Raw genomic sequence first — 10,140 nt, 5'->3', positions numbered from 1 at the left:
TTGTGCCATTTTGAGATCGTACAGTGATTGCTGCCACGTGGGTGGTACTGCAACAGCTCAATGTGAGCAATTAAATCCAGTGGAGGAATTCTGCTGGGTTACTTTGTCCACTGCAGACGTACCTGCAGAATCTGCCTGTCTGTTGGCATCTATGAAGAGTACGAGTCAACAAACAAATGCTGATCATTTATGGTACATTTAACTGCCCAAACTCTCCCACAAGCATATCTGAGTGATGCCAGAGGGGATTAAACTATTCTTTATGCATGCCATGATGGATAGGGGTAAAGTTCAGATCCTTCACACTAGAGGCAAAATCAATGGTCACAATGTCTGTCCAGCGGTATCAAGCTCTGGGCATTAGAAATGACATGAATCTATGTGGCCTTACAGAGATGTTCAGAGTTTGCCAATCTGCTCTATCTAGATCTATTCATCTTGATGTCTGCCATTACAGATGACGAGATTCTTTTGATTAATACCTTAAAAATTATACCATATATCACCTGACAATACTGTATATATTTCTTCTGCTTAAAGGGTCAGGGGGCCCAGATGATGATTAAATATAGATAGTGAAGGTCCTGGGGGGTCACAGCATGCATTTAGTAAAGGTGACCAAAGCCAAATGCAAAGGTCAAAGTGGGATTGCCTCTGCCCAGCAGATGACATAATGCGTCAGATCTGTGCATCCCATTGGCTATGATTTATGAACGCGGATAAATGTCTGGTCAGGAATAGAACTCCTGTTGTCTAATTTTTTTTAGCTTTTTGCGAATCCAGCATCTACTCACATCAATCATGGTGTCATTTTGAATTGTCAGTGTGGCTCTGGAGGAGATTAAAAAGGCTGTCGTGTCTTTTTCCTTTTTTTGGCCTGGAAACTGGGTCTAACCCAGAATCTTCATTCACAGTCTGTGTTCCTCCATTTTTGCGCTAGTAATTAACAAGTGAAAGGAACAGACCAAGAAAGAACCGTAACAACAACAACAAAATCATGTTTATTTTGCATTGTAATGAAATTTTAAATGAAATACAAATATGAATGATGTAACATGTTTGTAATTGGAAAAGAACCTATTGTCCTTGGTAAATATACACATAAAGTGCGGGATGTTGAACCTGGTGTGCTATAAACAACAGGACAGCTTTGGTTTGTACAAAATACAACACTGATTTAATTGAAACGTGGTGGTCAGATATTATCACCTCCCAGGCACTCATAGTCCCATTCAATTGTCTTTAATTGCTCTTCATTTATGCACATTAATGAGCCCCCCCCATGCCCCGGGTTGAACAGTGTGTGTGTGTGTGTGTGTGTGTCGGGTTGGGGGGGGGGTCACTGATTACCTGTCATGATTTTCAACCTGACTGACTAAACTTAAATTAAAAAATGAAAGCAAAATTAAAAAGACTAAAATATGCTATTAGCAAAATACTGTTTCACAGTTTTGTTGTTTCATGAGGACTTTGACACACTGGTTTTGTGAGGAATTTTATGCTATGCTTCCTATTTCTGTTTGACATGACATTAAAATGTAATACTTATTTTTGGATTGTGCAGGGAAAAAAAAAAGAATTACAAATCAATAAAATTTCTTTATTCACTTTATCGGGTATGTGTGTGTCCATAAATATAGCATGCATGTACACACACACACACATGCATTTACGCATTTACTGCAACACACTTTATGCAAGAGTGCCATTTAACTGTGAAAAACAGTAAAATTTGAGCCTCATAGGTAAAGGAGCACATTATTATTTATCCTAAGATTTAATAAATATGTGCCCTTTGAGTGAGTGATGTTGAGACTGCAGAGGATCATGCCTGTCATCCATATTCTCAGTCTAAATCATAACACTTACCAAAGACCTTTAACACTTTGCTGAAAAGACCCTACATAAAATCTTCATAAGATCTTCATAAGTCATGTATCATTTGCGAACGTTAATGCCATACATATAAAGGGGATGTATTACTTATAAAAGTGATCTGAAGGTCTTGTCTCGAGACCTTGACAGAATGTATCACCTTGCAGGCTATGGTTGTTTTCATAAACATTTATCAAGCAGAGCTTATGAAGGTGTTGTCAAGGTCTTCTGCTACCCAGTGACCTGAAGTGAGGATTCTCAATTATTTCCTATTAAGCAAGTGCTTTTGGAGTCTTGTGAAAGGGATGGCAGGATAACATAAAAAAAATAATTTTTAAATTCTGTAACAGTCACCTGATCGTGCCCTTTTCAGGCCAAATGTGGTCTGCAGGCAACCTCTGACCTAAAAGGCTAAGCGGCACATTTAATATAAATCTTACAGAACGTCAAATCCACTGGGTTGGAGGGCGCAGATCAATGAAGTTTCTTAATCAGATATCGACACGGCAATTGAGGAGGGAGGGAGGCTGTCTCACTGTCATTGTCGGGGGTGATGTCTGTTGCATGAGAAGATCATTTAAGAAGCAGCTCAGCACTCAGAAACTCATAATTTTGTAATAATAGAACTAACTGTAGGCAGGTGACTAATGGCAAAAAACAACAGTTGAACACCCCACCCCCCCACACCACCACCAGCCCCCAACAGAAATTCTACACCCTTAATCTTTGGGAATATTAAATCGCATTCACCCACGTAAAAGTGTTTTAAGAAAGAGTTTCTGTCTCATTAATTTACGGATCTCAATCAATAGCTTTGTCTGAATAAATTTGAGGTGGGAATTATATCGTGGTGAATATGTTTAACACAGCTCGTCAATAGATTAATGACAATGGCTTAGAATTAGAAGATTCGGATTTCAGTAGACTACAGTATACACAGTATCCACAACTACAGCTGGGGTCATTTAAAGTAATGAATTCATTAAAAGCCCATACATGTGTTATGGTAACGCTCATGATTCCACACCAATCTGGGGAGCCCACATTTCTGGCTCCTGCTCAGTATTAAACAGCCGCAATATGTTGCATATAGACTGTGCTGAAATCGCTTTTATCCACATATATACTTGTCAGATTTTCACCCAGCGGAAAAGGAAGCAGTAGAAACAAATGAACGACAGGGATTCAACAACGCAGCATTAATTTGGGCCTAAATGACTCAGATGAGGGCCATGCAACACAGAACACATCTCATATTCAGCTCCCCCTGTATTTTCGGAAGAGTACAAACCTACGCTTGTCTAAAAGTGTCGCAGATGGGGTCAAAGTCTAACTGACCTGTCCTTTTAATGTGCTGAAGCGGCATACTTCATTTTTTTTTTTTATTAGAACTCTAAAGCCTTCAAATAAAAGAAAAAAAATGCCCTCCTCAATTGGTCTTTCATATTTCATATGCATGAGCACAGGCAAGAAATAATTGCGCTTTTTTTCCCGAATCAAAGTAACGCAGTTACATTTATTACACCCCACTTCCTTTATAAATGAATATAAAATTTGCACAGAGACCAGCTGCAGAAACACTGGAAACTTAAAAAAGGAGGAAAAAAGGGGATTTGACTTAGGCTACATAATGATTTCACAGCTGGCGCCCACATCAAATCAGACGCTTAATCCAGTAGGGTCAAGGACCGCATGTGTGCGCCCAAAAGGCTCGTGTCAAAATGAGGTCAGTGCGCGGGGGCTGAGTTTCCGGGGCCCCTCCCGAGGAGAAGATAGGTCATCCTCAGCAGAGCTCAGAATCAGGCCGTGTGAAGAGACGGTGGTGTCGAACGAGGGAGGGGGTGCAGGGATGGCCCCTGAGCTTTTTGGGGGTGAAACGCCTGCTTCTCACCAACAGCTCTGCCTGTCGCATCGTAACGCCTGTAAGGGCCTTGTTTTTGTACTCGGAATTCCGAAGAAAGAAACCCAGCCCAATCAGTCCCTCAGCCAATCAGATGACACCTTTCACAAGCCTCTGCTGCTCAGTTGGCCGAGTGGGGTTAGGGGCAATGCATGCTGGGGTTAGGTTAATTTCAGTGCAGAAAAAATGCCTGCCCTGTCAGGTGGGGTCCCAAGGACGGCATTCTTGCAAGCGACGACTTCCACACGCATGCAACACACAGCTGTCACTCTGACACGATGCATGTTACTGGCAGCTCCTCCGGGGAAATGCTTCTATACATGGCGCTGTGTCACACCTGTTCTGGACGGGTTCTGGTGACCACATAACCCGAAGCATCGGAAACCTTCCACCAGCATGTCTGCATAAAAAATACTTAAGTGTTACTCTGATACATTCATCAAATTTTGTTCAGCTTTTATTTCCCTCCTCTCTAATTCCTTTATTTCCAGCCAGACTGAACGGGGGGGTGGTCAAGGGCATTATTTCAGACGCTGACGGGACAAAGAACGGAGAAAAATCGACAGGTATGCTAGCAGCTAGGAATGTGAGGCTCAGAGCTCACCCGCTCAGAGTCTGCTCCATGGGGGAGGGGTGAGCTGGGGGGTGGGCTCCTCTCTTTGAAGTTACAGGCGGGCACAGGGGGCGATTCACATCCCAGCCGCTTACACAACGGAGCGTCTGGATCCAAGCCGAGGGCAGACGGTTGAAGGCTCTTCCCCGGGGCAGGACCCCTCGCCCCCCAACTGCCTCCTCAGCAACTGGACCATCCCGGGATCCTCATCTCCGGAAAGAACCGTCTCCTTCGGTGCTGCCAAATGGGGCATTGCAAGTCTGGCCTGGGAACAGGGTTTTGGAGGGGGAGGGGTGGCGTTGTGACGTCTGGAACGGCAGCGAGGGCAGACACAGACTTGGGGTGTGCTATATCCATTAGCGTGTGCGCCCCCCCAACGGGCCTGGCTGTCTGTGGTTTTAACACCTTCTATCAGCAACCCCCCCCCCCCCCCCCCGCCCCATTCACAGGGATGACGAGCGACAGCCAAGAGATGCAACATCAGCCAGACTTCAACTTTTGGAATAAGCACCACCTCACGTTTGCAATGTTAGCTAAACACATCCTTACTTTGCTCCAGTCTCGCTCAGTCATGATCCATTCAGCATAAATTTAATAGTTCCTGACGTCCCAACAGTGAAGACAAAACACACACATATGACCCACTTCAGAACAATCGCTGTACACTTTGGTTCAGTACAGAACTCACCGCACTGGAATGATCTATTGTTGTAATTACATCACCTTCATAGGTACGATAAATGTGTTATTGTTCACTGGATGAACCCACTCAAGAGTTGGAGGAACTTGCCGGTCAATTGCTCCATGGTGTTTGTTAGACCCCTGCTAAGTAAGATTTAAAAAAAAAAAAAACAATTAAGTATACTGTACATAAGAATGTCGCTTAACGAACCCTTCAGCTGATTAAGTGGATGAGAAATGTGATATGTCCTATTCTGCTGGTCTTTTGCCTGCTTTTTAACTCGTTGATTTATGTGTTACTCGTTAATATTTACTATATGCCAACTTAGAGCTGAATGTCTCTTTTAGGCATATATAGCACTTACTTGGACATGAAAGCGAGGAGCAGGTAATTTACACCCCGACGTTTAATGAAAAGCAGTCTGCACTTTGACATAAGACTACCTTGGTGACAAGCAGAGTCGGGGCAGACCTGAGTGATGTTGGTCTCTGAGACATTCAGAGCAGTTAAACGCTCGGTGATGGTTAGCGGTGCCTGAATCGCCGCAGACGTCGGTCCTGTTATTTTGCGCCGCTTCCTAAAGAGAAATAAAAGAGGCACAACATCTAGGCTGGGAGCGACGCTTCTCGCTTGGTTGCTGTTTTCCTTTGGTTTGAGTTCCATCAGCTGGGGATAACTGCTGTCTCTTTGAAGCGAGCTCCAGTTTCTCTGAAATCAGACTCCCAATTCCCAGAGCTCCTCCATGCTCTTCGCTGCCAGCGAAAACATACAACAGCAGCTGCTCCGCCACCCGAGTGCTCCTCTCTCTGTCTCTCTCTCTCCTCTCTCTGTCTCTCTCTCCTCTCTCTGTCTCTCTCTCCTCTCTCTGTCTCTCTCTCCTCTCTCTGTCTCTCTCTCTCCTCTCTCTGTCTCTCTCTCCTCTCTCTGTCTCTCTCTCCTCTCTCTGTCTCTCTCTCCTCTCTCCTCTCTCTGTCTCTCTCTCCTCTCTCTCTCCTCTCTCTGTCTCTCTCTCCTCTCTCTGTCTCTCTCTCCTCTCTCTGTCTCTCTCTCCTCTCTCTCCTCTCTCTGTCTCTCTCCTCTCTCTGTCTCTCTCTCTCCTCTCTCTGTTCTCTGTCTCTCCTCTCTGTCTCTCTCTCTCTCCTCTCTCTGTCTCTCTCTCCTCTCTCTCTCCTCTCTCTGTCTCTCTCTCCTCTCTCTGTCTCTCTCTCCTCTCTCTCCTCTCTCTGTCTCTCTCTCCTCTCTCTCTCCTCTCTCTGTCTCTCTCCTCTCTCTGTCTCTCTCTCTCCTCTCTCTGTTCTCTGTCTCTCCTCTCTCTGTCTCTCTCTCCTCTCTCTGTCTCTCTCTCCTCTCTCTCTCCTCTCTCTGTTCTCTGTCTCTCCTCTCTGTCTCTCTCTCTCTCCTCTCTCTGTCTCTCTCTCCTCTCTCTCTCCTCTCTCTGTCTCTCTCTCCTCTCTCTGTCTCTCTCTCCTCTCTCTCCTCTCTCTGTCTCTCTCTCCTCTCTCTGTCTCTCTCTCCTCTCTCTCTCCTCTCTCTGTCTCTCTCCTCTCTCTGTCTCTCTCTCTCCTCTCTCTGTTCTCTGTCTCTCCTCTCTGTCTCTCTCTCTCTCCTCTCTCTGTCTCTCTCTCTCCTCTCTCTGTCTCTCTCTCCTCTCTCTGTCTCTCCTCTCTGTCTCTCTCTCTCTCCTCTCTCTGTCTCTCTCTCCTCTCTCTATCTCTCTCTCTCCTCTCTCTGTCTCTCTCTCTCTTCTCTCTACCTTTTAGTCCCTGTCTCTCCAAATCACCTGCGCATAGCCACCAACCTGCGATTGGGAGTGAAGTGGCAACCATTATAGCAGCTGTCAGAATGCAGAGTGGGGGCCAGTTCAAAAGAGACAATTATGGGATCATTAAATCCGGCAGATGTATGGAGACGGAGCTGACCAGGCTCTGTCGCAAAGATGTCTTACGGTCTCCACAAAGTGGACCCAGCGCTGACGAGGTTGGCCAGTCCCGCTCCACACTCCTGGCCTTAGAGAAAGGCCTCAGATACGCCACAGATTGTGGAGAGCAACACCTGCCCCACGTTCCTCTGAAATCAGGGAGCTCCATCCCCTAACCTTCACGGTAGGACCCATAAACAAAATCCCCTTCCTGTCTACGTATCACATTTAATGATGCTGTCTAAGGAACGTCCAATCAAAAGACATTTTAAAACCTCTTTATAATCAGTCATTAAGCTTTAGCGTTAGCAGGAACCTCAACTAATTCAGCAGAAAATATTTGCAGGGCATAAATGAATTATGAGTTTGATTCTGTACTGAAGGAGCCTCTGTCTTTAGCAGACCAAGAGAAGCAAGGCATTCTGGGTAGCGTGGCCTCCTGGAGCGCTCTCGGCCGCTATCGATTTGCTTTGTGTTTTGCCAGCTGGGCGGACAGAATCGCCACCGGATCAGAGGCAGAACGCCCCTCCGGTCAGCTGGCCACCGCTGTTTGGAAACGTAGCCTCCTCTGGGGAGAAGGAGAGGTGAGGCGGAGGTGCAGGCAGCCCCGTTACGCCGAGGCGAGTGAGCGGACCGAGCCATGCAGGCCAGATAGAGACCTTGGTGGAGGCACAAGCCGGCTGGAGTGGCTCAGTGACAGACGAGTAATGGAGCAAAGAGCCTCCTTAACTGCGGGGCTGCTGATCAGGTCGGTCTGATAAGCTAGTGAGGGACTGAAAGGCGTTCATGCGAGGAGTCAGCGGTACGCAAAGAGCGAGGGCCCTGCTAATTCAGAAAACCACACATATAAGCAAGGCTGCTCCATATAACTTCTGCAGCAGGAAAAGTAATAGAGTAACAAAATGTTTGTCTGCAAATTCAAAATACAGTGAGCATTTTGCAATCATGCACACATTTGGCAAAGACGGACTTAAAAACGTAAATGTTTTCCACATGACCGACAAAGTCACGTTTCATTATTTTATTTGTATTTTGTTTTGTTTATATTTTTTTATAACTTATTTCCTCCAACAGAAGGGATTAATCACCAAACACGGCAGACCACAAAATCAAACTAAACTTCTTAATTTTCTGGTTATTTATTGCATATTGAATCATTTGACATATTCAAAACAAAAAGATCACTGTTAATTATTTACAGTTAATAGTGGGCAAAGGGCCCCCATAAAACTCCAGACTTAGTCAAATAATCCAAAGTAAAAATTAAATGATTAATTGTATGTCTTTCTTAATTAAGCCAAGTTACAGTTATTTGCCAAAGAAAGACGAACAAATCCTAAAATACAAAATCGGGATTATTGTGCATAGAACTTTATAAATAAATATACAAATGTGCCCACAATTATGTATATAAAACAATACTTGTTTTGAGACTAGGAACTGACTTTGAAGATTTGTAATTTTCAGTACATTAATAATTAACAACCCATAACAAATAGTTTGTTACACACAACAAAAGCCTTTTTACTTTGGTTAGCTCAATTAATTAACATTTCTAAAGAATGCAATGAACTTTTCCGAATTATTCTCTAAATTTGCCTTGTAACATAATCCCCCTTATTACTGGCTCAGATGTACATAAACCAATTTATCTACACAGAAATCACGCTCATCATTCAAATTATCCTGATTTCATTGCCTCCTACTTTGGTAATATGATATTACTTGAATGAAAGTCACAGAGTGTACAATCGTTTTCCACTCTATTCAATATTCCTATTTAATGAGATAAATATTGGGGCCTTTTGTGTAACTAGTTGTCTTATCAGTTTCAGCAGCAAATTTCTCCCCTGGAAAATTCTATCAGTTCGGCTGTTCATATAAAACAGTTATATGATGCAATTTAACTGCAATAAGAAAGTCATACCTGCCATAAGGAGAAGTGTGTTGTTAAGGGCTGATTGCATGTTAAAGGTAATTAAATAATGTCAGTAGCATACTGATTGGAATGGTTTGGGGCTTATCTTTCCGAGCAAGGCCAGCTCATGCTGACAGACACCTCGGGAAAGCTCCGGCACTTTCCGCAGTGCTGGGTGGTCTTCTTTGATCCTAGGGCCCTGTTCTGCAGCCATGTAAACAGCTGTTTGTGGTCTGCTGTGGCAGGAGGGTTAAGTACTTCTCAAGGCCCCGAGTCAGACAATTTTTGTTGGGGAGGGTTTGCAGTGAGGAAGACGAGGAGTTTTGTTGCTGGAATTGTCAGCAGCAGCTCGCAAAAAAAAAAAAAAAAAGTATTCATATCAGTTTATATAGAAGTTATGTCATTCTTAGCCAACTCCTCTTCCCATTGCAGGAGGTGGCTGTAACTATAATATTTTTGGTTTGCAGCAGAAATCATGGGGGCGATTTAACTGGTCGACAGAGAAACTTAATAGAATCGCTTTCAGCTGAACTTCATCAGTGGAGCTCAATAACGTTTTTAAGGATGAATTGAGAGCAACTGTACTATAGCTTCCAGCCAGAAATTAATACAAAATCTTTTATCACACCAAGGCAGGCCTGAAGGGCAAAAGTAGGCCTGAAGGGCAAAAGCAGGCCTGCACACCTGCACCTCACCCATGCAGTCTGGTGACACACACACATTATACACATCTACTCTGGGCTGAAGTTTGGGCTAAGTTTGTTTACTCACCAGCCTGTGGAGCAGGACGGCAGTAGAGGGAGAGATTTTGTGTTCATGTCAGTAATAGAATCTGGCCTCTATCACCAGGTTCTGCTTTTCCATGAGACCTGCTTGAGGCTCTCGTTACTGGGATCTCTTTGGTGCTTCCTTGTTTAAGAAACATTTTCACTGTGGTTGTACAGGAATAACACAGCTATGTAGCATTTGGCAGTACATAACCAGAAATGGGGGATGGAGTAGACTATTGTTTTATTTTTGGTGTAAAGTAGATTAGGCCGTTACAGAACATTAGTGTATTGATCCTTTCCTTTAAATGAACAAAAACACACATTGTGCCTAATTAGAACCATTTTACAGGAACTGTCAGTTCTCCCATTCCAGGCGTGATCACTTTAAACAGAATTCTCTTGCACTGCGCTTTTGCTGTGGCCAGCTAAGGAACTGCCATAGGAGGTCTACAGCTGTCCTGTTT

The sequence above is a fragment of the Brienomyrus brachyistius genome, chromosome 7, assembly GCF_023856365.1.
Source record: "Brienomyrus brachyistius isolate T26 chromosome 7, BBRACH_0.4, whole genome shotgun sequence".
In the NCBI taxonomy this organism is placed as follows: Eukaryota; Metazoa; Chordata; class Actinopteri; order Osteoglossiformes; family Mormyridae; genus Brienomyrus; species Brienomyrus brachyistius.
This window is presented reverse-complemented; position numbering follows the sequence as displayed.